Here is a 26,215-nt window from a genome sequence, read left to right as displayed (position 1 = left end):
TTCCTGTGAAAGAGTTACTCACAGAGAGGTATTTCCTTGTCCAAAATTTCGCGTAACGTTTCTTAACTTTATTTTATCTTACTACCTCATTATAGATATTTGAATGTAACACCATAATTCGAATGCTTCCAGTTTCTTGTTCCCCAGCTTTTTCGAGGCCTACGTTTCTGCGGCATTCAATGCAGTACTGAAAATATAGTATCAGGAATACCTTCATCAAATTCATCTCAAATGGTGGAATACTTTTTATCGTGAAAAGTTTCTTTGTATTGTAAAGGTACCTTTTTCTCTTATACTTGCATTTCTTGAAGATCTAATTTCGAGATCTACTTTGGGATCGGACAATGACTGCATAAAGTTAATGAAACTCAGTTTTAACTCAAACGCTGTTTACTGATGAAGAATGCTGTAAATTTATAGATAACTTAAAATGAAGAAAATCTTAATTTTTGACGTACTCCTTTTTGTGTGCATTTTGTCCGACTTTTTCTCATGAATAGCTCCAAAAATTGAAGGACAATTTTGGAGAACTCTTCGTTCTCCTAGAGCTTATTGCTCGAAATGTGGTACGTAGGTCTACTTATGACTGAAATAACTCGAGGTGGGCGGATTGATTCTTTGTTGTTTAATTACTGGAATAAATCTATATATTTGAATGTATGGACAGGAATCGGAAGACGGGCTCCAAACGCATTACGTCTCGCTGATGATGAAAAACTACGATGAAAGGCAGTAGTTTGCTATTCTCGGAAATTTGTAATTTCCTGAAGAGTAACAAATGACGCTCCCAGGAGCGACATCGCTATGCAGATGGTAGATGTTGACTGACAGTGGTCTCCTTCCATTCAGGTGACTGCTCCGTACTGAAAGTGAAATATGCCCGCATTTGGCGTAGTCCGTCAGAGCAAAAGTCCTTTTCATATCTTCGCCAAAAATTTGGTGAAAGTTGGTCATACATAACAGCGGTTTCGGCTTCGGTGTGTAATGATTGGTACGCGGAAAAGGCAATGGAGAAGGAGAGCGTAAAACGTGTTTCCGTTGACTGTGGCGATACAAACCTCTGCTTACGCGCATCTGTCCGACCATCCTTCCTGAAACGGCAGTTGACATTTACGGTGCTAGTCTCGTAGGATGTTGCCATTACCTGTGGACTGGCTGAAATATCTGGTATTTTTGAAATTATAATTCGTGTATACAAATATGTAGCTGGGTTTCAAAACATTTTTAGGTTTATTAGACTTTCTGCTTTAAATACACATATTTCACTATTGGTAGTGTTGAATTTTGAAAACACAGTTGAAACTTCAATTTAAAAGTAATAATCACAGAAAAAATGAAAAAAAATTCTGGTATTAAATATGTAAGCAAACACGTGATCTTTCTGTTTATATTTATTTTACAGGCAATTTACATCCAAAGAAACACTTTCAACACAAGAGCAAAGCAAAATTTTGCATTCACAGTGGAGTACATTATGATGCAAATGGAAACATGGCAAGCTATGCAGTCCAACATTACATTCACTAGACACTTATGTTCACATTCATTTCCTGATGTACATGAAACAGTATCCTTCATAACAACACAGTCCATGCAGCAAGTCATCTTCAAAGAAGTATAGAATTACTACAATTTTCAAATGATGTGTAAGTGAATCGTCCTGAAATAATTCGTTTTCAGCGTATGTAGACTCGTCAAGGATCTTGTAGATCATTTTCTCCAAACGTTTCTCTTCTTCACTGCGTATTTTGAATACAAAATCAAGAGAAAAGGATACAAAATACAGAGAGTTCGAACGTAACTTTATGCGGAGGAGGAGGAGATTAGTTTTTCACGTCCCGTCGACAACGAGACCATTAGAGACGTAGGACAAGCTCGGATTAGGGAAGGATGGGGAAGGAAATCGGCCGTGCCCTTCCAAACGAACCATCCCGGCATTTTTGACTGAAACGATTTAGGGTAGTCACGGAAAACCTAAATCAGGATGGCCGGAAACGTGTTTGAACCGTCGTCCTCCCGAATGCGAGTTCAGTTTACTTTATGCCTACGAAGCAAGAGACAACAACAAAGGTTTGAAAAACCATGAATTATTCACGTGAAACCATTACCATCATCTACAAAGTCTGCAGACCTCGCATAGAATTCAGGAAGCCGTAAAAAATTTTGCCAAACCACGTAAAATCATCTAACTGGTGTGACGTAATATTACGCCCGCGACACATTCTCATTTCCAACAAGCGTCTAAATAATTACGTCAGCTGCGCGCTAATTGTTAGCCTGCTACTTTTCTTCCAATAGCTCGCAAGGTCTCGTTGCACAGAAGTATGTATGACAAACTGTTGCTATAAGAGGAGCACATTATTTCGCGTGATATGTATAGAATGATACAGGTATACCGTCGGTTCTCGATGCCTTTACTCGAGCGATTTTGTCGACTTTCTATTCCGTGATCACTTTCCTTAATATCTATCATTTCAGCATTCAGCAGGACGACAGTATGACCTCCCTCAGTAAAACAATTCAGTATTGAGGCTATGTCTGTGTCCGTTGTGCCCACCAAATGCTCCTGGTGCTGGAGGAAGAGGACTCCCTACCACCGACAGTAGTTTCTGTTATGAGATCACTTCTGCGTGCAGCAACTATACAGTGAAATGGGATTAGACAACACCAAAGCAAACTGATGGCAAGATAGATTTATTAATAGAAACTTCATAATACTTAAACGTACCGAGTGAGGTGGCGCAGTGGATAGCACAATGGACTCGCATTCAGAGGGACGACGGTTAAAACCACTTCCGATCATTCTGGTAAAATCGCTCTTGGCGAATTCCAGGATGGCTCCTTTGGGTTCACGCGTACGGTTGTCTTCTTCATTCCTGAAAGAATCCTTGTCTATACACAGCCCCTAGTGGCCTAGTTGTCGACGAGACTAATCTTCCTTGCTTTCTTCCCTCCTTAATTATACACTGAAGAGCCAAAGAAAATGGTACACCTGCCTAATATCGTGTAGGGCCCCCGCGAGCACACAGAAGTCTCTCAACACGATGTGGCATGGACTCGACTAATGTCTGGAGTGCTGGAGGGAACTGACACCATGAATCCTGCAGGGTTGTCAATAAATCAATAAGAGTACGAGGGGCTCAGGATCTATTCTGAACAGCACGTTGCAAAGCATCCCGGATATGCTCAATATTGTTCATGTCTGGGGAGTTTGGTGACCAGCGGAAGTGTTTAAACTCAGAAGAATGTTCCTGGAGCTACTCTGTAGCAATTCTGGAGTTGTGGGATGTATTTTGCTGTTGTAATTACCCAAGTCCGTCGGAATGCACAGTGGTCATGAATGGATGCAGGTGATCAGACAGGATGCTTACGTACGTGTCACTTTTCAGAGTCGTATGTAGACATATCAGGATTCCCAAATCACTCCAGCTGCTCACGACCCACACGATTACAGAGCCTCCACCAGCTGGAACTGTTCCCTCCTGACATGCAGGGTCCATGGATTCATGAGATTGTCTTCATACTCGTAAACGTCCATCCGCTCGATACAATTTGAAACGAGACTCGTCCGACCAGGTAACATGTTTCCAGTCATCAACAGCCTAATGTCGGTGTTGACGGGCAAAGGCGACGAGTAAACCTTTGTGTGATGCGGTCATCAAGGGCACACTATTGGGCTTTCGGCTCCGAAAGCTCACATCGATTACGTTTCTTAGAATGATTCGCACGCTGACACTTGTTGATGACCCATCATTGAAATCTGCAGCAATTTGCGGAAGGGTTTGCTCTTATGTCACGTTGAGCGATTCTCTTCAGTTTTTGTTGGTCCCGTTCTTGCAGGATCTTATTCCGGCCGCAGCGATATCGGAGATTTGATGCTTTACCGCATTCCTGATATTCACGGTACACACGTGAAATGGTCTTATGGGAAAATCCCCTCTTTATCGGTACCTCGGAGATGCTGTGCCCCACCGCTCGTGCTCCGACTATAACACCACGTTGAAACTCACTTAAATCTTCATAGCCTTCCGTTGTAGCTGCAGTAACCCATGTAACAACTGCGCCAGACGCGTGTTGTCTTATATAGCGCTGTCGACCGCAGCGCCGTATTCTACCTGTTTAAATATCTCTGTATTTGAATATGCATGCCTATACCAGTTTCTTTGAGCTTCAGTGTAATATGAAGATAGTGTGTGGCAACAGACAGTGTTGACTTGCAATAATGTGTCTTTGACTGTGGTCTAGTCCCGATACGAGTGAATGCTAATTAAAATCATTTGAAGAACGTCCAGTTGAGCTGCTCTTGGAAGCTGCTATAGGCACATTCTTGATTGTCTTTTGAGGTACTCCTGATACTGTCGATAACATTGTGTTTGCCTCTATCCTCATTTGGCAGATGGGTAAACATTTGGGAACTGTTTGTTTGATGGAAGGAGGTTTAAAATAATCCTTACCACGTGGCGCCCGCTATCTACAGTAGGCAGCTCGGCACTCTTCTAAGTATGGGTGTGTTCCGCTCCTCCTGGAGGTCAGGGTAGCGCCGTGGTCCACTTCGGTGGCAGCGTGTTAGCTGAACGACTGTGTGGATGATTTAGATTTCTTTATAAAAATTCTTCCAATCCATATCCATATTTGGCACAGAAAAACAGTGCTTAACAGTAATGGTTAAAAACAGTCTTGGTTCCAATTTTATTATTTTTATTTTTCAACGACGCGTTTCACCTTATTTAGGCATCTTCAGGTTATCTTTTCTAGATGGACGCGAGAGGCGCCAAGATCTGCATAACGCGTTCTCGTTCACAGGAGCGAGATTTCTTTATGTTAAAAGTCATCTATAGTGCTGTTTTGTGCTCATATTGAAACGTAGGACGACACAGAGAACCCCGAAAGGTTGAAACCTGTTTCCGGAAATTGAATCAGTTAGGAAGAACGTACATCATTTTGTCCTTTCAACAGTACTGTTGATTGTATTTGCTGCCGAAGCATGTGACGATTACAATTAGAGGTATTTTATAAGTGTGCGATATATCCTTTACTGCCAGCTCAGTAGTACCGCGACTGTGTTCGTCTGGTCTATTGTGGCCGCCTGTTGTGGGTGACGACATCGTGTCCCCTTTTTATCTTACAAGATTTGTAGAGAGTGCGCTAGACAGAGGAGACAGGTGCAGATAGCGTGGGTGAAGGTGATGCAGCCCGAAGCCGCAATTCGCCGAAACCGCAAAGGACATCTGCTAGAAGACGGGAGACCGGAGTATGTAATGACCAAGAAATGTCAACAGCAGGGGCGCTGGCGAAATTACAGGCCAGCGAGGGACTCGGCCTTCCAAGAACGCCATGTGTGTCTAGAGAGGAACGTTCGGAAGATCATACTGCGGTGAGTGTCACCCTTGTATTTCTGTAGCATACGAAAAAAAGAAAGAAAGAAAAGCATTGTGACCAGTGGAAACTGAAGAAGTAATCCACCAGCTTTGAATCGAGGGATGACACTTTGTTCTTGACCGAAAATAGTACAGTTTCGTCTCAAATGGTTCAAATGGCTCTGATTACTACGGAACTTAACATTTGAGGTCATCAGTCCCCTAGAACTTAGAACTACTTAAACCTAACTAACCTAAGGACATCAAACACAACCATGCCCGAGGCAGGATTCGAACCTGCGACCGTAGCGGTCGCGCGGTTCCAGACTGAAGTGCCTAGAACCGTTCAGCCACACCGGCCGGCAGTTCGTCTCAAAGGCATAGAGAATCTCTATTTTGTCATTTTACTATCAATAATTTTGAAAACAATTGCTGCAATGAAGTGCGAGGGCTGTTCGGAAGGTTGGGTCCGATCGGTCGCGAAATGGGTACCACTGTCAAAATTAAAAATGTCGTATTTGCAACAGTTAGCTACACTTCCATCTACTTCTCTACGTATGGGCCTAGATATGAAACTTCCTATTTTTGACGATGAAATGTATACATGTCAGAGGATTTCATAGTATGTAATCTCCTGAAACAAAATCTTTTGCAGTACTACCTGAAAATGGCCCGAAGGGCGAAACTGCATTAGTGAAATAAATAATTTCTACGGTCAACGTCGAATATGATGTCCTTTAAAATAGTATACATGACCATGAATCCCGACCATGAGAAGTTATGTATTAATGGTTGTCATCACGTAAAAGTCCATTAAGGAAGGGGCACTCAAATTAAAAAGGAAGACCTGTCACAACGGAACGTGGATTGGTTCCATTCAAAAGTAATTACCACATGCGCTAATACACTTATCCCACTAGGCTATGAGACGATTAACCCTGTAGACTGGGTTCGTACGACGCGATGGGCCGCTGACGGTTCCACAACCGCACTTACTCTTGCACTTCCTCGTCCGACTGTTATCGATGTCCAAGCATGTCTTTCTTCAGCTCGACAAAGGTGTGAAAGTCACACGGTGAAAGCTGAGGGTTGTACGGAGTATGTTGCAGTGTTTACCAATCAAATGGCTGAAGCGTAGCATTCTTCCGGTTGGTAGCCTGAAGGATAGTTCCCTCCGACAGCATTACTCGGTGTTTTCACTTTATGGAGCATTGCAGTTTCTGCAAGATATCTTCATAGCACTGCACATTAAATGCGGTTCCGCGTTGGAGGAACTCGATGAGCAGATAGCACCTGCGGTCGAAAAAGAAGGTTATCATTACCTCACAGGAACTTGTGTGAATAGCTTTGGATTTCTTTGGCGGAAGAGATGTGGGATGTTGCAATGATGTCGGACGGAATCCCTCAGCTGCACAGTAACGCCCGCCCTCAGACTACCAATTGGACGAATGCTACACTTCAGCGATTTGACTGGGAAACTATGCAACATGCTCCGTCCAGCCCAGAACTATCTCCTGGAGATTTTAACATCTTTGGCGACCTGAAGAAACACATACGCGGACGTCGGTTTCAGACAGATCTGAGGTCATCAGTCCACTAGAGTTAGAACTACTTAAACCTAACTAACCTAAGGACAGACATCACACACATCGTAGCAGCCACCTGGTTCCGGACTGAAGCGCCTAGAACCGCTAGGCCACAGCGGCCGGCTGAAATTGGTCGTCTCGTCTTCCAGTGGGATAAAAGTCTTAACGCGTGTGGTGTTTACTTTTGAATGGAACCATTCCATGGTCGCTTTGTGACGCTTGCTCGTTCTCATTTGTCTGACACTCACAACTGAATTGTAAAATAATTTACTGACATTGACTTTTATTAAATAAGTTTACACTAATAAAAGAGTTACTTGTAAGTTCCTTGTGTAGTCTTCGTGTGGAATCGTCTGCGTTGCAGTATTTTTTTTTCTCTTCGAAAGAAATTTTTCATGAGATCTAGCAGCTTTAAGTGCCCAAACGCTGTTCCATGATAGCTTTACATAATTGGTCATTAGTCTTGTGTCTTTGCTTGGCTGCTATTGGCTACTGTAGTAGGTTGGTTAATGTTTTGTGTGTTCTTTATTTCACATCTGGTGTCATAATGTGCTTTGTAAAAGCGGATTTATTATGTTTCTGTAAAATAATGTGCCGAATGTTCGCTAATTAAATTTAACAATAACTGTACTCCTGTCTTCCAGTATTAAGAGCTGTGATAGCCTTTTTTGCTCTAAAACATGAAGAGAATATTTTGTGTGACAGGTGGCAAGGAAGACAGGAGTTAATTTAGCAACGAAGAGAGCAGGAAGCGCCATTGACGGTGGACTATATTTACGCGCACTACAGAGGACTCTGGTTGTATGTGAATGGGCAGTAGATTTTGGCACAAGATACAGAACGAAATGAGAGGACCATCGGGCCTGTCGGAAGAGGGCGCAGTGGTGATAAGAGGTCTTTAGGCAGGTTGGGGTCGCGGCGCGGCTAATTTGGCGGCAGGTGAGTGTCCCGCTGGCGACAGGTGAGCTGGCGGCTGTAACGGGACACGCCCTCGCGGACAACGGCAGCAGCAGCTGCGAGCCTTTCCATGTCGGCACGGACGGGCACCCGTTCTGCGAAACGCCTTCCAACTCTCTCCAGCCCCCACTACTTTCTGACTCCTTCGTAATCTCTTTTATTGGCACTGCATACCTACTCACATTATTTGTGGCTTTTGTTATCATTGCAGCAATCTCCCAATTATCCGGGTATGGGTTATCCAGTTTGTGGATTACCGGTGCCTATTTTTGAAAGCAAATAAAGAATGAAACCTGAAGTCTTCTGTTAGAATGAATATTGAAAGGTGTCTGTAGCTAGACACCTTTCACGCCGACTATTTACATGTGCGTCGTTAGGTACTTTGAGAGGTACTTGTCGAATTATTAAGATTGATCGAAATACATTATATATTTCTGTATAAGAATATCAGTGTCTTTATTCATCTTACGTCCCATTTTTGTATATTTTATTTTTTATTTTGACCCGTTCGTCAACCATAAGTGCCATGGCCGTATCGCGTTCTATGAACAGAAAAATAACTCCTTTAATATAAGAGAGAGATCTCAATGTAACCTGCGCAAAGTAATGCTAAATCGGTACACGCTTAGGAAGATGAATTCAGCATCACCTGTATGTATTCGGTACCTTTCTGATTTGCACTGCCGACTACAGTTACGTCGAGTGATATAACTAGTAATTTACATGAAGCACTGCAAATTAGAATATTTATTGCCGTTCTCTTGATCGGCTGACATAGAATTTAACAATAAGGGAATGGAAAATTAGTTGATCTAATTTTCCCGTACGCATTCGCAATCGGGTGAAAACAAAGTGGCCGGCCGGAGTGGCCTGCGGTTCTAGGCGCTACAGTCTGGAGCCTAGCGACCGCTACGGTCGCAGGTTCGAATCCTGCCTCTAGCATGGATGTGTATGATACCCTTAGACTAGTTAGGTTTAAGTAGTTCTAAGTTGTAGGTGACTGATGGCCTCAGAAGTTAAGTCGCATAGTGCTCAGAGCCATTTGAAGCATTTGAACCAAAAACGAAGTACGAGAAAGATTAGCGTGCGGCGTACTCAGTGGGATGAGGAAATGGATACTGCACTAGAAGGAATATTAACCATGCAAGCACAAGGGTACTGCGCTAAAGGTGTGTATGGAAACCGAAAGCCAACACTGATACTGTAGGAAATAGAACTGAAACGTCCCCTTGGAAAAATTATACAAGACTGTGCTTGACCTGACACACAATATTTTTAGCGCAACGCAATCTGACTTTCAAAAATCACTACGAAAGAATGGCCCTGACTAACATTAACCTATACCTTTCACAAATCACCGCAGTTCTAAGTTCTAGGGAACTGATGACCACAGATGTTAAGTCTCATAGTGCTCAGAGCCATTTGAACCATTTTTTGAACCAATCACTTACCCCACAAAAATCTTCGTTACTCAAGCTACTGCAATACAGCGAACGCCACCACTGCCAGCTAAATAAAAGATTCGAACTACTGAAGGCACTAACTACTGATAGGCATAGTTAGCAAATGAAAGATTTTGATAGAGAACAAACAATGTATTTACCTTACTAGTGTTCAAAAGTCATAATGTATATAGCAGTTCAAGACATCCAGTCTTACAAATTTCAAAACTCCGCCATCTCTCTCCCTACATCCACCGCTGCTGGCGGCTCACCTCCAACTGCGCAACGCTACGCGCTGTTAACATCCGGCTTCCCAACACTACAATGGCAGACAACAATGCAATCTAGCCACAGACTGCACACAGCACAGCCAGTGATTTTCATACAGAGCGCTACGTGGAGTTACCAATAAGAAAACCTAAACAGCCTACTTACAGAACTACAGAGGATGTGCGAGACAAACGGAGGGAGGCAAGTTAGATCTCCAGTAATTAAGGCTTCGGTTCTTAATAACAGGCTGGACCATTTCAAAGCCAAGTCTGTCTGAAAGAATAAACCGAAGACTCACGCGAAATCAAAAACTGATTCTAAATTATCTCATTTAAATTTTCTCGAAAAGAGCAAAAGATGAAATACTGACGAAGCTATCAATTACACTGAGGTGACAAAAGTCATGTGATACCTCCTAATATAATGTCGGACCTCATTTTACCCGGTGTAGTGCAGCAACTCGACGTGGCATGGACTCAACAAGTCGTTGGAAGTTATTTGCAGAAATATTGAGCCATGCTGCCATTACAGCCGTCCATAATTGCGAAAGTGTTGCCGGTGCAAGATTTTGTGCGCGAACTGGCCTCTCGATTATGTTCCACAACTGTTCGACGGGATTCATGTCAGGCGATATGGGTAGCCAAATCTTTCGTACGAATTGTCCAGAATGTTCTTCAGAGAAGTCGCGAACAATTGTGACCCTGCGACATGGCGCATTGTAATCCATAAAAATTCCATCATTGGTTGGGAACATGAAGTCCATTAATGGCAGAAAATGGTCTCCAAGTAGTCGACGATAACCATTTCCAGTCAATGATCGGTTCAGTTGGATAAGAGAATCAGTTCATTTCGTGCAAACACAGCCCATAGCATTATGGAGCCACTACCAGTTTGCACAATGGCTTGTTGACAACTTAAGTCCATGACTTCGTGGGGTCTGAGCCACACTCGCACACTACCATCAACTCTTACCAACTGAAATCGGACTCATCTGAGCAAGCCACGGTTTCCTGATCGTCTAGAGTCGAACCGATATGATCACGAGGCCACGAGAGGACCTGCAGGCTATGTCGTGCTGTTGGCAAAGGCACTGCTGCCATAACCCATTAATGCCATATTTCGCCACACTGTCCTAACGGATACGTTAGTTGTCCGTCCCACATTGATTTCTGCTGTTATTGCAAGCAGTGCTGCTTGTCTGCTAGCACTGACAACTCTACGCGAACGCAGCTGCTCTTGGACGTTAAATGAAGGCCGTCGGCTACTGCGTTGTCCATAGTGAGGGCTAATACCTGAAACCTGGTATTTTAGGCAAACTGTTGGTGTTGTAGCTGTAGGGAAAACCAGGTACTCAGAGAGCACACAGGATAAGCTTATGATTGTGCATGGGGCCGTAAACAGTTACTGTGAGTTACATAATCAAACTCAAAACTTTATTTTCCTAAGAACCACTCGTTTACACATTGCTTCAAAAGATTACAACTAACCAATACAGCTGAAGGCCTAGTTAAAGAAATGCTGAAGGCCTGGCTTAGAAATCAAAAGCAATTAACAAGAAAAGGTAATTTTTTTCCTTTTAAAAAGACATGCAACTGAAAACCATTAGCGGCTGAAGGCTGCACTACACGTCTGAAGGACAACTATAATCAAAACACATTAATAAACAATTTTTCTATCCAAGAAATGTGTTTTTAAAATCACAACAGAATGGCTGATAGCCTAATTAAAGAAATATTAACTCATTGCATAGCTGAAAGCCACAAACAAATTTGAAACAACAGCGGAAGGCCTGAACAACAAGTCAGACAAACAATTTAAAATAAACCCCTTCCTTCTTATAAAAAAAATTACTTTTAAGAATACACACGGCTGAAGCCCTTATTTAAAGGGGTTCACGTAAATCCTCAGCTGAAGGCCACACATAAAACATCGAACAACTAACGGCTTAGACCCTGGATTACAAACAAATTCAGATAGAACCAATTTTAAGGAAAAATAATTTTTTTAAAAATAAATTCAATCTTCAAAATTTTAATTTAACACGGCTGAAAGCATTTATATAAAATTTAAAAAGAACAATTAATACACGGCCGAAGGCCTCGCACAATACATCAAAGTGAAATGAAAATCACAATCCAAAACTAACAGAACAAGTGATGCTCAGAAGTGTTCCAAGGGTCGGCCTGAGAAGATAGGTGAGGTGAGACAGGCAGCCAAGAGTTGAAGTTAAATAATCGGATGTCAACCCAAACTAGGGACGGCCCAAGGACCGACCAACAATTTAACCAATTCCCTTCCGTCCGACCAACGGCACAACCATGGAAGATATCGGCCGAGGACGAGTATATGAACAGCACTACGTCTTCAGAAATTAGCGTATAAAAGCAGCCAAGGGAACAATAACCACTTTAAGCAAACTATGGACCCAAACACCTTAAAAAGGCTGTCGAACTACATGCTGTGCCAGACAGCATTAGCGTGACGAGGAAAGGCACACTGCCGGAAAACTACGCTAACGACCAGGGCAGGTAACTGGGGCGTTAAAGCCACAGAGCAGAAAGTATCTCCGGTGCACTTCACTGGTAAGTAACAGTCAATTTAATAATTAATCACAATATAGGAAGAAAGCTGCAAGCTTCCGCTGGCCCCTACACATCATACATTGCTGCTAGCCTGAACGGCCCAGGGAGCAACAACCCACAAATGAACGAAGAGATGTCACAATAGTTGAGGCTCCATAATAGGTTAACTGATCACTCAACTTCAGCGTACAGGTTCGGTGGGCAACGAAATTTGTCGCTCTCTCAGCTAGCGCCTCACGATCCGAAAGCGCGCGCACGCTGCCAGAGGTACCGGCCTGGCCTAGCGCCATAGAGAGTTCCTTGCTGCTCCATCCCAACCGACTGTCTCAGCCCATCCATCATGCAGTCGTCACACACAGAGAACCCGGAAGCGGTCGGCGACACAATACAGGTCGTCCGATGAGACGGCCGACCGAACGACCAGCCAAGGGCGTTCCCACTCAAGTCATGTGTATCGGCAAGGGTCGGACGAGTCATGGCTGTCAGGACCTCACTGCTGCTCTGTCCTGACTGAACTGCCGACACAAGACGACCCAGAAAAATACTAGCAGTCGCTCCAAAGACAGTATAACAGTTCTCTTATCGATAAGCTCTGTTGCTGCCTGTCATGGGCAGGAAAGCCAACAAATAGAATAAGAAACGGGTCGGCAGTACCGCAAAGACAAGGTGCCAAGCAATAAACGGCACAGACGCGAGCCGTGCACGGCTCAGTAGGAATATTGAATTCTCTAACGATTTCGAAAATGTTAAGTCCCATGCATCTAGCTCCAACTACCATTCCGCGTTCGTGCGGTCATATTCATTTAGGAAATCTTCTCATTTGAATCACTAGACAGCAAACGACAGCTCTGCCAGTTGCACTGCCTTTTTATACCTTGCGCGATGCTATTGACATCTGAATATGTGCATATCGCCATCCCAAAATTTTTGGCACCTCAGTGTACTCCGGGGTCTACAACTGGCCGCTAACCACGCTTACAGCTATATGTTTCTTATCATTTCAACGTGCAGGCTGGAGGAGATTCTTACGGCTGCAACCTCTTTGGTCTTCTATGATACGTCTATTGCATCTGACAGGGAAATGATATGCAGAGCGCCCATCCTAGCATTCAATTTCCTCTCAGTTATTCCGCGCTTTTACATGTACATCTACATCTACAACCATACTCCGCAAACCACATGACGGTGTGTGGCGGAGGGTACCCTGAGTACCTCTATCGGTTCTCCCTTCTATTCCCGTCTCGTATTGTTCGTAGAAAGAAGGAATGTCGGTATGCTTCTCTGTGGGCTCTAATCTCTCTGATTTTATCCTCATGGTCTCTTCGCGAGATATACGTAGGAGGGAGCAATATACTGATTGACTCTTCGGTGAAGGTATGTTCTCGAAACTTTAACAAAAGCCCGTACCGAGCTACTGAGCGTCTCTCCTGCAGAGTCTTCCACTGGAGTTTATCTATCGTCTCCGTAACGCTTTCGCGATTCCTAAATGATCCTGTAACGAAGCGCGCTGCTCTCCGTTGGATCTTCTCTATCTCTCCTATCAACCCTATCTGGTACGGATCCCACACTGATGAGCAGTATTCAAGCACTGGGCGAACACGCGTACTGTAACCTACTTCCTTTGTTTTCGGATTGCATTTCCTTAGGATTCTTCCAATGAATCTCAGTCTGGCATCTGCTTTACCGACGATCAACTTTATATGATCATTCCATTTTAAATCACTCCGAATGCGTACTCCCAGATAATTTATGGAATTAACTGCTTCCAGTTGCTGACCTGCTATTTTGTAGCTAAATGATAAGGGATCTATATTTCTATGTATTCGCAGCACATTACAGTTGCCTACATTGAGATTCAATTGCCATTCCCTGAACCATGCGTCAATTCGCTGCAGATCCTCCTGCATTTCAGTACAATTTTCCATTGTTGCAACCTCTCGATACACCACATCATCATCTACAAAAAGCCTCAGTGAACTTCCGATGTCATCCACCAGGTCATTTATGTATATTGTGAATAGCAACGGTCCTATGACACTCCTCTGCGGCACACCTGAAATCACTCTTACTTCGGAAGACATCTCTCCATTGAGAATGACATGCTGCGTTCTGTTATCTAGGAACTCCTCAATCCAATCACACAATTGATCTGATAGTCAATATGCTCTTACTTTGTTCATTAAACTACTGTGGGGAACTGTATCGAACGCCTCTCGCATAGCCCTCCTCACACTACATTTCGCTTCGCGTAATTTTTGTTTGTCTGCAAGGCTTTGGCTATGTTTATGTTTGCTGTGAAGTTCCCTTTGCTTCCGCAGCAGTTTTCTAACTCGGTTGTTGTACCACGGTGGCACTTTTCCATCTCTTACGATCTTGCTTGGCACATACTCATCTAACGCATATTGTACGATGGTTTCGAACTTTGTCCACTGATCCTCAACACTCTCTGTACTTGAGACAAAACTTTTGTGTTGATCCGTAAGGATTCTGTAATCTGCTTTTGTCACTTTTTCTAAACAGAAAAATCTTCCTACCTTTTTTAATATTTCTATTTACGGCTGAAATCATCGATGCAGTAACCGCTTTATGATCGCTGATTCCCTGTTCTGCGTTAAGTGTTACAAATAGTTTCGATCTGTTTGTCACCAAAAGGTCTAATATGTTATCGTCATGAGTCCGTTCTCTGTTTAACTGCTCAAGGTATTTTTAAGATAAAGCACTTTAAAAAATTTGAATGGAATCTTTTTCCCTGTCACCCGTTATGAACGTTTGAGCCTCCCAGTCTATATCCGGCAAATTAAAATCTCCACCCAGAACTATAACATGGTGGGGAAATCTACTCGAAATATTTTCCAAATTATCCTTCAGGTGCTCAGCCACAACAGCTGCTGAGCCAGGGGGCCTATAGAGACACCCAATTACCATGTCTGAGCCTGCATTAACCGTGACCTTCACCCAAATTATTTCACATTTCGGATATCCGTCAATTTCCTTCGATACTATTGCACTTCTTATCGCCATAAACACGCCTCCACCTTCACTGTCCAGCCTGTCTCTGAGGTATACATTCCAATCTGAGTTTGGGATTTCATTACTATTTACGTCTGGTTTCAGCCAAGTTTCTGTCCCTAGTACTATATGGGCGTTGTGACCGTTTATTAATGAGAGCAGTTCTGGGACCTTTCTATAGACGCTCCTGCAGTTTACTGTTAGCACATTAATATTGTTATTCCCTGTTGCATTTTGCCTACTCCTACCTTGCCGCGTCTCAGGAGGCGTCTTGTCGGGAATAGGGAGGGAATAATTCTCTAACCTAAAAAACCCCCATGTGCACTCCACACGTACTCCGCTACCCTTGTAGCCGCTTCCGGCGTGTAGTGCACGCCTGACCTATTCAGGGGGACCCTACATTTCTCCACCCGATAGCGGAGGTCAAGAAATTTGCACCCCAGATCTCCGCAGAATCGTCTGAGCCTCTGGTTTACTCCTTCCACTCGGCTTGATTCTGGGAACGATACTACAAATAGTTAGCTCTGATTCCACCCCGCGAGCGAGGCTTTCCTCCTTCACCAATTCCGCCAACCGCCTGTACGAACTGAGGATGACTTCTGAACCCAGACGGCAGGAGCCATTGGAGCCGACATGAGCAACAATTTGCAGTCGGGTGCACCCAGTGCTCTATATCGCCGCCGGTAGGGCCTCCTCCACATCTCGGATGAGACCCCCCGGCAAGCAGACAGAGTGAACACTGGCCTTCTTCCCCGACCTTTCCGCTATTTCCCTAAGGGGCTCCATCACCCGCCTAAAGTTGGAGCTCCCAATAACTAATATACCCCTCTCCCCGTGTGCCTGCTCGGACCTTGATGAAGGAGCAGCCACATGGCCACTCACAGGCAGAGCGGGCGATGCCACACGGCCAGCCTCCACATTGACCCTCCGCCTCGTTCGCCGCGAACGCCGCTGAACCCGCCACAACCCTTGGGGAGAGGGTGGCCCAAGCGCGCCCGGTACCCGCAAAGATGCCTCGACAGCAGGGACAGTGGGTGAAGCATGTAACGCCTGGGGTGTACCTTGCGACGCACCAGACTCCCCACTGCCGTTACACTCCGAGGCAGCAGCCTGAAGATGGCTGATCGCGGCCATCAACACGTTCAGCTGTTCGCGAACAGTGGCCAGCTCCTCCTGCGTCCGTACACAGCAGTCACACATCCTATCCATCCTAAGGAATCAATTTAATGAATAGAGTTAATCAGCTTTTAACTAAACTGCTAATTCACTAAAGATGGCTGATTATTGACTAAACTGTGATTGCTAGCTACTTATTGTAGAAAACAATGAAAATAGCACTACCTGTCTTTGGACTGTATTGAAAACAAACACTAGCACTACTGGCACTGAGGCTGACTTTTAGTCTCTCTGACTGTATTCAAAACAAACACGAAATCTATGGAACACTATTAATAGCACTCGACAATTTAAGCTTCCTAAAAGCAAAAACAAACGAAAGAAGAAGTGACAAGTAAGAAAAATACAGTTAATACTTAAATTAAGGTAGCTCGCTGCACAGCAGACGTGAAGCAGACGGCGGTTAGGACGACACTTTTAGCTATGACCGGCAACCAAGCTACTCTTCATAATCTGTATAAGTCCCCAACGCGATTTGACCGAACTTTATACAATTACACAAACATCTGACTGCACTTTCAGCAGCCTCAAAGCTATCTCGACTGTACTTACATGTCCCCAAAGCTATCAGCCTACACTCCAGCGACCAAGATGGCGGCTTTTCCGTTGTCCAGAGTCCTCAACGATCGGTCCCCTCTCAAGCTTTTCTGAGCGACAGTACAGAATCAGGCGCTGACCAGAACGTGTAGAAATATAGATTATTTAGCGCCCATCTTCCGAAATAAAGTTACCACGAGCTTCTAGAATCCTCTGCCAAGGAATATGACGAGCCAGTGCAACGCCGCTCCTGAAAATTTGGCAGGAAATTTCGTTTCTCCATCGGCGATCTTCGAGTCATGTAGGCAGCACAGGAATGTGCCGTTGGGCGCTCCTACAGTTTTTCTAACACTCAGCTGAACTTACGTTTCATGCACAACAGTGAACCGACACAGAGATGGAATCTGCTGATCATAAAGGGCACTTTAAAATTAAAATAAAATGACACTTCCTTTGGTTATCGGTGTTACCCCTCAGAGCTGAACGCAGGACAAAACATAATATTATACCAAGTTGAATTAATCCAATCTAGAATCTTTTAAAGTGGTACGAAGACACCGTACGGCTTACAACTTATCTGTCTCGAAGTATCTGTAGTCACTTCTTTGTCTGGTAGGGTAGTACATATTTGAGTGGACACTATGAATTATGGCTAGGAAGTCGTCTGAGCTTGGCCGTGGTTCAGCCAATTGAAAAGCTTGTTGCCACAATAATTTGGCGCGGCTGCGTAGTCGGCGGACAAAGAGGCCTTCCTAAGTGCACAATCCGTTCTTCCGCCTCCCACTGTGAGGACGTGCTGATCTGATTAGTATAGAATCTGTGTTTTGTGATAATGAACTGGGCGCACTGAAGCAAATTCATTCAGGATTAGGGTGAGACGGTTTCTGGTTTTCCTGCTTCCTCTGCATTTAAGTGATTATATGGCACGAAGTTTTTTAGGTTAAGGAGCTTTAGATTTCTTTCTGCGAGATACTTTGAGTCGTGTTTAGCTTGAGAAACGTTATGTCTTTTTTCGCTCTCATAGCTCCTTTAAAACACTCAATATTCAACTTGAATTCAGTAATTAAAGATTTCAAATTGTTTACCTCGTTGCTCTTCACTCAAACAATATTGCGGGCGTTAATTTTAATATATGACGATTTTCCTTGTTTATTGTCTATACACGATGAAGTGGTACAACGTGGTAAATTGAATGGTATCTACATATGAAGCATCACAGATTTTATTCGATCAGTGAGCAATATATTCAGTCTGAATATAATCTGGGTTTCTCTCCTTAGTCCTCAGTCATGTTAACCTTCGATGTGTTTCGTTCCTTCACCGGCGTTCATCTAAGATTTATGTTATCGACTACACTGCAATCATTTTAATTGTATTTGTAGCCGAGAGAGAATAAGCTAACTTGGACAGTTATCGTGTTTTACGTAGTAAAATTTTCGGCGGTTAAGTTAGTGTTGCTGTTGAACTACAAGATACGTGCTTGCGGAGACGGAGGTTTCCATATAAATATGTCCTATCATACTAATTCAGGTCTTTTCAGTGTACAACTTATAGGAAAAACAGAGCAAAAAATTTTGCATCTCATGAATTACAACTGTAACACGTAATTGTTACACTTGTATAGTTTAACCGGCAGAAAAATGCAACACTCTCAACGACTACGTTATTTTATTCACAAGTCAAGTGACAGACGTTTCATCATTTTGAAGTGTATGAAAACAAATTCGGACCACATCAGACACACATGTCACGGTGAAGTGTGCCCAGACAGAGGCAACAGTGCACAGATTCTCGCAGGCACATATTCTCGCATAGCAAAGGTCGTAAATGGGTCGAATGCTATCCTGGCATACACTGTCCCATCATCTTGCGCCTTTTGTTACAATTCGACAATGGTTCTTGCAGCTTCCCGACAAAGAGTAAATTCCCTCTTCATAATGTCCCATGCATGTTCGATTGGCAGGAGATCCGGCGATCTTATTGGCCAAGACAGTTACTGTAAATCAAGAAGTGTACGTTCCAACACAGTAACAGCTGCAAATGTGCGTTGCCCAGCTGAGAAAGCGCATCACCTTTCTGCTGAAGAACCGTCAGGTGCACGGAGATGACATACGGCGCAGTGTAGCGCACACTTGTTAGTTTACTCTGAAAAAAACACCGAAACTGATCTCGAGTTGTAACTGATGGACCCACACATTATGAAGCCTGTGATGGCATCTGTGCCTCGTGGGCGAATGCACTCTGGATTAGGCAGCTCACCAGTTCTGCGCCACACACGTAATCGTCCATCACTCGCATACAGACAGAACCTCCTCTCATCACTGAAGACAACAGCGTCTTCCCACAGCCGACTCTTTCACGACACCATAGTAGCCACGTTAGGTGGTTTCATGGTGTGGCAGCCTGGCCGCTGACTCATGTGATCTTAATCTTGCTGCAATCAGACGGTTTCCAATGGTCTCTGATGACATAACAGGCGCAACATGTGCACAGATTTTGTCCCTGGATGATATTTGGTCTGTCACTGCTGCTTCCACAAGGCATAGATCTTGACGCGCCTACACAGACGCCCAGAAACTGGCACACATCCCAGGTGTGGGAATGTACCACAGACCACTGTTGAATCCAGTGACACACCGTCGAAACATCAGCACGTTTATCAATCCGTTGATATGTCCACCACCTTCCCATAGGGCCCCAGTGCGACCCCATTCAAGTGGCTGAAGCTTTTAAGTAGGTGCATGTTTTCATCGTTGGGGTATGGTTGTGCCCTATAATGAAAGCTGAAGACACCGTTCACCTCTAAACTCATCACTGTTAGTGGCAGCAGAGTCAAAACAGAGGGTGCAGAGACAGACCTACTGAGTGCTATCTGATCGCCGATGACAATGACTGCATCACAAGTAGGTAGTAGAGTGTGTCACCAACGACGTCACCGTCAACGAACTCTCCACTCCCGACTCTTCCTGTACCTGAAAAAGCCCAATTTCCCTATGCATAAAATGACGGTAATCTAGATTTGCGCCCGAAATTTTAATAAAAGCCCAATTGTTCTAGTCTCAGTCCTGCGGAACAAGGGTTATAATCCTAATTACAAACTGACGAAATTCAAAAATGCAAGATGGTGACCTGAGTGTATTGGCACAAGCTCTACTGGTATGGCATCAGAACCTAAGACATGGAATACTGGCCTTGGCTCTATGACGTGACAATCGGGCTCAAATCTCTCGGGGTCTTTAAAACAGTGTGAAATTTTGGTATACTGGCCCAAATTTGAGATGCTGGCATAGCTCCAATGAGCCGACATGGGTGACATGGATTACAAGGTGGTGAGCGAACATGGCGACCAGGGCATACTGGGATAGACTTTATATCTTCATAATCCGAGTACTGGAATGTTATTGTTGTTGGCAGACGTTCACACATATTCAGAGATTATGCCCAACCGGTATAATGTTGCCATGTTGTTGTTGTTGTTGTCTTCAGTCCTGAGACTGGTTTGATGCAGCTCTCCATGCTACTCTATCCTGTGCAAGCTTCTTCATCTCCAAGTACCTACTGCAGCCTACATCCTTCTGAATCTGCTTAGTGTATTCATCTCTTGGTCTCCCTCTACCATTTTTACCCTCCACGCTGCCCTCCAATACTAAATTGGTAATCCCTCGAAGTCTCAGAACATGTCCTACCTACCAACCGATCCATTCTTCTTGTCAAGTTGGGCCACAAGCTCCTCTTCTCCCCAATTATATTCAATGCCTCCTCATTAGTTATGTGATCTACCCATCTAATCTTCAGCATTCTTCTGTAGCACCACATTTCGAAAGCTTCTATTCTCTTCTTGTCTAAACTATTTATCGTCCATGTTTCACTTCCATACAAATACTTTCAGAAACGACTTCCTGACACTTAAGTCTATACTCGATGTTAACAAATTTCTCTTCTTCAGAAACGCTTTCCTTGCCATTGCCAGTCTACATTTTAAATCCTCTCTACTTCGACCATCATCAGTTATTTTGCTCCCCAAATAGCAAAACTCCTTTACTACTTTAAGTGTCTCATTTCCTAATCTAATTTTCTCAGCATAGCCCGACTTAATTCGACTACATTCCATTATCCTCGTTTTGCTTTTGTTGATGTTCATCTTATACCCTCCTTTCAAGAGACACAAGAATTCGCGTTAGTATTTTTCTCAGCATAGCCCGACTTAATTCGACTACATTCCATTATCCTCGTTTTGCTTTTGTTGATGTTCATCTTATACCCTCCTTTCAAGACACACAAGAATTCGCGTTAGTATTTTGCAGCTGTCAGCGGTTCTAATGGAATGTTGTCTACTCCGGGGGCCTTGTTTCGACTCAGGTCCTTCAGTGCTCAGTCAAACTCTTCACGCAGTATAATATCTCCCATTTCATCTTCATGTACATCCTCTTCCATTTCCATAATATTGTCCTCAAGTACATCGCCCTTGTAAAGACCCTCTATATACTCCTTCCACCTTTCTGCTTTCCCTTCTTTGCTTAGAACTGGGTTTCCATCAAAGCTCTTGATATGCATGCAAGTGGTTCTCCTTTCTCCAAAGGTCTCTTTAATTTTCCTGTAGGCAGTATCTATCTTACCCCTAGTGAGATAAGCCTCTACATCCTTATATTTGTCCTCTAGCCATCCCTGCTTAGCCATTTTGCACTTCCTGTCGATCTCATTTTTGAGACGTTTGTATTCCTTTTTGCCTTCTTCATTTACTGCGTTTTTATTTTTTCTCCTTTCATCAATTCAATACTTCTTCTGTTACCCAAGGGTTTCTACTAGCCCCTGTCTTTTTACCTACTTGATCCTCTGCTGCCTTCACAATTTCATCCCTCAAAGCTACCCATTCTTCTTCTACTGTATTTCTTTCCCCCATTCCTGTCAATTGTTCCCTTATGCTGTCCCTGAAACTCTGTACAACCTCTGGTTCTTTCCGTTTATCCCGGTCTCATCTCCTTAAATTTCCACCTTTTTGCAGTTTCTTCAGTTTCAATCTACAGTTCATAACCAATAGATTGTGGTCAGAGTCCACATCTGCCCCTGGAAATGTCTTACAATTTAAAACCTGGTTCCTAAATCTCTGTCTTACCACTATATAATCTATCTGATACCTTTCAGTATCTCCAGGGTTCTTCCATGTATACAACCTTCTTTCATGATTCTTGAACCAAGTGTCAGCTATGATGAAGTTATGCTCTGCGCGAAATTCTACCAGGCGGCTTCCTCTTTCATTTCTTAGCCCCAATCCATATTCACCTACTATGTTTCCTTCCCTCCCTTTTCCTACTCTCGAATTCCAGTCACCCATTACTATTAAATTTTCGTCTCCCTTCACTACCTGAATAATTTATTTTATCTTATTATACATTTCTTCAATTTCTTCGTCATCTGCAGAACTAGTTGGCATATAAACTTGTACTACTGTAGTAGGTGTGGGCTTCGTGTCTATCTTGGCCACAATAATTCGTTCACTATGCTGTTTGTAGTAGCTTACCCGTACTCCTTTTTTTTTATTTATTATTAAAACTACTTCTGCATTACCCCTATTTGATTTTGTATTTATAACCCTGTATTCACCTGACTAAAAGTCTTGTTCCCCCTGCGATCGAACTTCACTAATTCCGACTATATCTAACTTAAACCTATCCATTTCCCTTCTGAAATTTTCTAACCTACCTGCCCGATTAAGGGATCTGACATTCCACGCTCCGATCCGTAGAACGCCAGTTTTCTTTCTCCTGATAACGACATCCTCCTGAGTAGTCCCCTCCCGGAGATCCGAATGTGTGACTATTTTACCTCCGGATTATTTTACCCAAGAGGACGCCATCATCATGAAATCGTACAGTAAAGCTGCATGCTCTTGGGTAAAATTACGGCTGTAGTTTCCCCTTGCTTTCAGCCGTTCGCAGTACCAGAACAGCCAGGCCGTTTTGGTTATTGTTACAAGGTCAGATCAGTCAATCATCCAGACTGTTGCCCCTGCAACTACTGAAAAGGCTGCTGCCCCTCTTCATAAGCCACACGTTTGTCTGGCCTCTCATCAGATACCCCTCCGTTGTGGTTGCACCTACGGTACGGCTATCTGTACCGTTGAGGCACGCAAGCCTCCCCACCAACGGCAAGGTCCATGGTTCATTCAGAATACTAACCCTTATTCTATGATGTTACAGACAAAGGATGTTTGTCAGGTCCAGACCTGTCTTCTGGATGGAGATGTATTTCTCGGCGTGTTTACCTAAGGTACTGTTCATTCAGAGATGTATGGTCAGTGCATTCTGTTTCTCTTAACTTTGAATCTCTGCACTTGTGTCTTTATTTAAACAAACCACTGCTCGTCTTATCCTCCTCAGTTAACGTCCAAACTGTATGCTGCATAGTAGGAACACTTGTGTCTTTATTAGAACAAACACATTCCAGGTACAGCTCCCTATTCCTCAGTCGCAGTGATCATGATTACCAAAGCCGTAACACACTGGACTCGCATTCGGGAGGACGACGGTTCAATCCCGCGTCCGGCTATCCTGATTTAGGTTTTCCGTGATTTCCCTAAATCTCTCCAGGCAAATGCCGAGATGATTCCTATGAAAGGGCACGGCCGACTTCCTTCCCCGTCCTTCCCTAATCTGATGAGACCGGTGACCTCGCTGTTTGGTCTCTTACCCCAAAGAACCCAACCCAACACAGCCAAAGCCGTCGAGAAGTCCGTGATCTCCCCTCCTTAGAGTCAAGTCGCCCTGCAATACCGACACTGTCCTCCGGTGACAGTTCGGATCGGAGATAAATCACACACACGCTACCGATTCGATAAGAAAACGAAAAATGGGGTGTAGAAGTTCCAATTTCCACCTCTAGTATGCTGCTCTAAGACCACTGCACCCACACCCTGCATGCCTGGAATTAAAATGACGGTAAATCTGCTGACTGCCAAACTAGAGGGCATTCGTCCTAATTTTAAAACTGATTGCTCCACTAATGCAGCTTGTATTGTTGTCACTATCATGTTTAGTAGGAACAGGAGAGAAAAATACGTTGGTTGACTGTCCTGGGAACATACCCTCTTCGAACTTTAATGGTAACCCACATTGCTATGCCAAACGCCTCTCTTACAGCATCTGGCACTGACGTTGGGTAAACATTTTCGTGACAGTTTCGCGCTTCCTTAATAAACGTGTAACGGAACGTGCAGATCTTCTTTGGGTCTTCTCTGTGTATCTATAAATCCTAACTCGTGCGGATACCCGGCTGAACAGCAATACACAACTACTGTTCGAACGAGGGTAACGTAAGCTGTCCCCTTTCTGGTTGGACTACACTTCCTGAGGATCCTTCAAAACAGTCTCAGTCTAGCGTCTGCCTAACCTGCTACTAGTTTTATACGCACGTTCCATTTTAAATCGCTCCGTACTCATACTTCTAGCCGCTTCTAGATTTTTGTGGATGTGACTGTTTCTAGTGACTGTTCTCCAGTCGTGTAACCATATAAAAATGTCTTCTGCTAGTATGTATGTCCAATTCGGTAATTTGTTTGTGTTGAGGGTCAACTGCCAATCTATGCACCCAGCGTCGATCCTCTGCAGGTCTTCCTGCATTTCGTTTCAACTTTCTACAGTTGCGACTTCTCCATATATAAAGGCATCATCCGCGAAAAGCCTCATCGAACTTCAGACTTCATCCACTATACCATTTACGAGGCCTTGCTGAGAAGTAATGCCTCCGAATTTTTCATGTGAAAATTCTTAAGGCTTTTTAATTAAAACAGACGCTATTAACATTCTGCATTTTCGTGTCTGCATATCTGCAGCCCTCTGTCGATAGAGCGCACCAAATCGTTACGTGTAACATGGCGGTGTGTAAAGTAACTTCGCTGGTTCGTGAGAAAGAGTGTGAAGCTACCGAGTTTCGAATTTGAAGAGCTCGTCCGCAGATGGAGAAGCCTTTCCTTTAGCTTGCCAGTGCCAGACCACACACGAGCGCCTCGACACCTGCAACAAAACGACGCCTTCGCCCTCCATACTGTGCCGATTTGGCACCTTCTGTTTTCCAGCTGTTTCCTAAACTTAAAGAACACCTTCGAGAACTTCACTTTGATCGTGACGAACCACCTCAGGCAGGAGTGATGTCGCGACTTCTTCAACAAAGTCAACTATTCTGCAGTGACAGTGTCAACAAGTTGGTCTCTCATTAAGAGAAGAGTATTTGTCCGTTGGGTGACTATGACGAGAAATGTTTTTTCAGAAAATTTCACATAAACAATTCGGAGGCATTACTTTCCAGCACGTCCTTGTATGTGTGTCGTGAAAAGCAATGGTCTCCCTTTGGGTAAGCCTGTAGTCAGTTTCACGTCCGAAGATTTACCTACTATAAGAATGATATAACATGTTCTGTTTGCAAGGAACTTTTCACCCCATTCACAAGGTTGGTCTGATATTCAGTACGTTCGTATTTTGTTACTTAAGCGGCAGTGCAGATATGTATTGAACGCCGTCTGGAAGTCAAGGCACACTGCATCACTCTGGGAGCCAGTATCTAGTAGCTACTTTCTTTAATTAATGGGAATAATATTCTTCTCTGCCTGACATTGGAACGAATTGTATTTATTTTTCTGTCCTAATCAACCTTAAATGTGCACGCCACACGTACCCCGCTACCTTAGTAGCCGCTTCCTGCATCTAGTTTAGTGCGCGCGAGACCTATTATGGGGGATCTTATAGTTCTTCCCCATTTTTTAAATTTTTTTTATCAGTCTTCAGACTGGTTTGATACGGCCCGCCACGAATTCCGCTCCTGTGCTAACCTCTTCATCTCAGAGTAACACTTGCAACCTACGTCCTCAGTTATTCGCTTGACGTATTCCAATCTCTATCTTCCTCTACAGTGTTTGCCCTCTACAGCTCTCTCTAGTACCATGGAAGTCATTCCCTCATATCTTAACACATGTCCTATCATTCTGTCCCTTCTCCATATCAGTGTTTTCCATATATTCCTTTCTTCTCCTCTTCTGCGCAGAACCTTCTCGTTCCTTATCTTACCAGTCCACATAATTTTCAACATTCTTCTGTAGCACCACATCTCAAATGCTTCGATTCTCTTCTGTTCCGGTTTTCCCACAGTTCATGTTTCACTGCCATACAATGCGGTACTCCAGACGTACATTCTCAGAAATTTCTTCCTCACATTAAGGCTAATATTTGATATTTGTAGACTTCTCTTGATCAGGAATGCCCTTTTTGCCATTGCTAGAGTGCTTTTTATGTCATTGCTCCGCCCGTCAT

This window comes from Schistocerca gregaria, chromosome 2 (assembly GCF_023897955.1).
Source record: "Schistocerca gregaria isolate iqSchGreg1 chromosome 2, iqSchGreg1.2, whole genome shotgun sequence".
Classification (NCBI taxonomy): Eukaryota; Metazoa; Arthropoda; class Insecta; order Orthoptera; family Acrididae; genus Schistocerca; species Schistocerca gregaria.
This window is presented reverse-complemented; position numbering follows the sequence as displayed.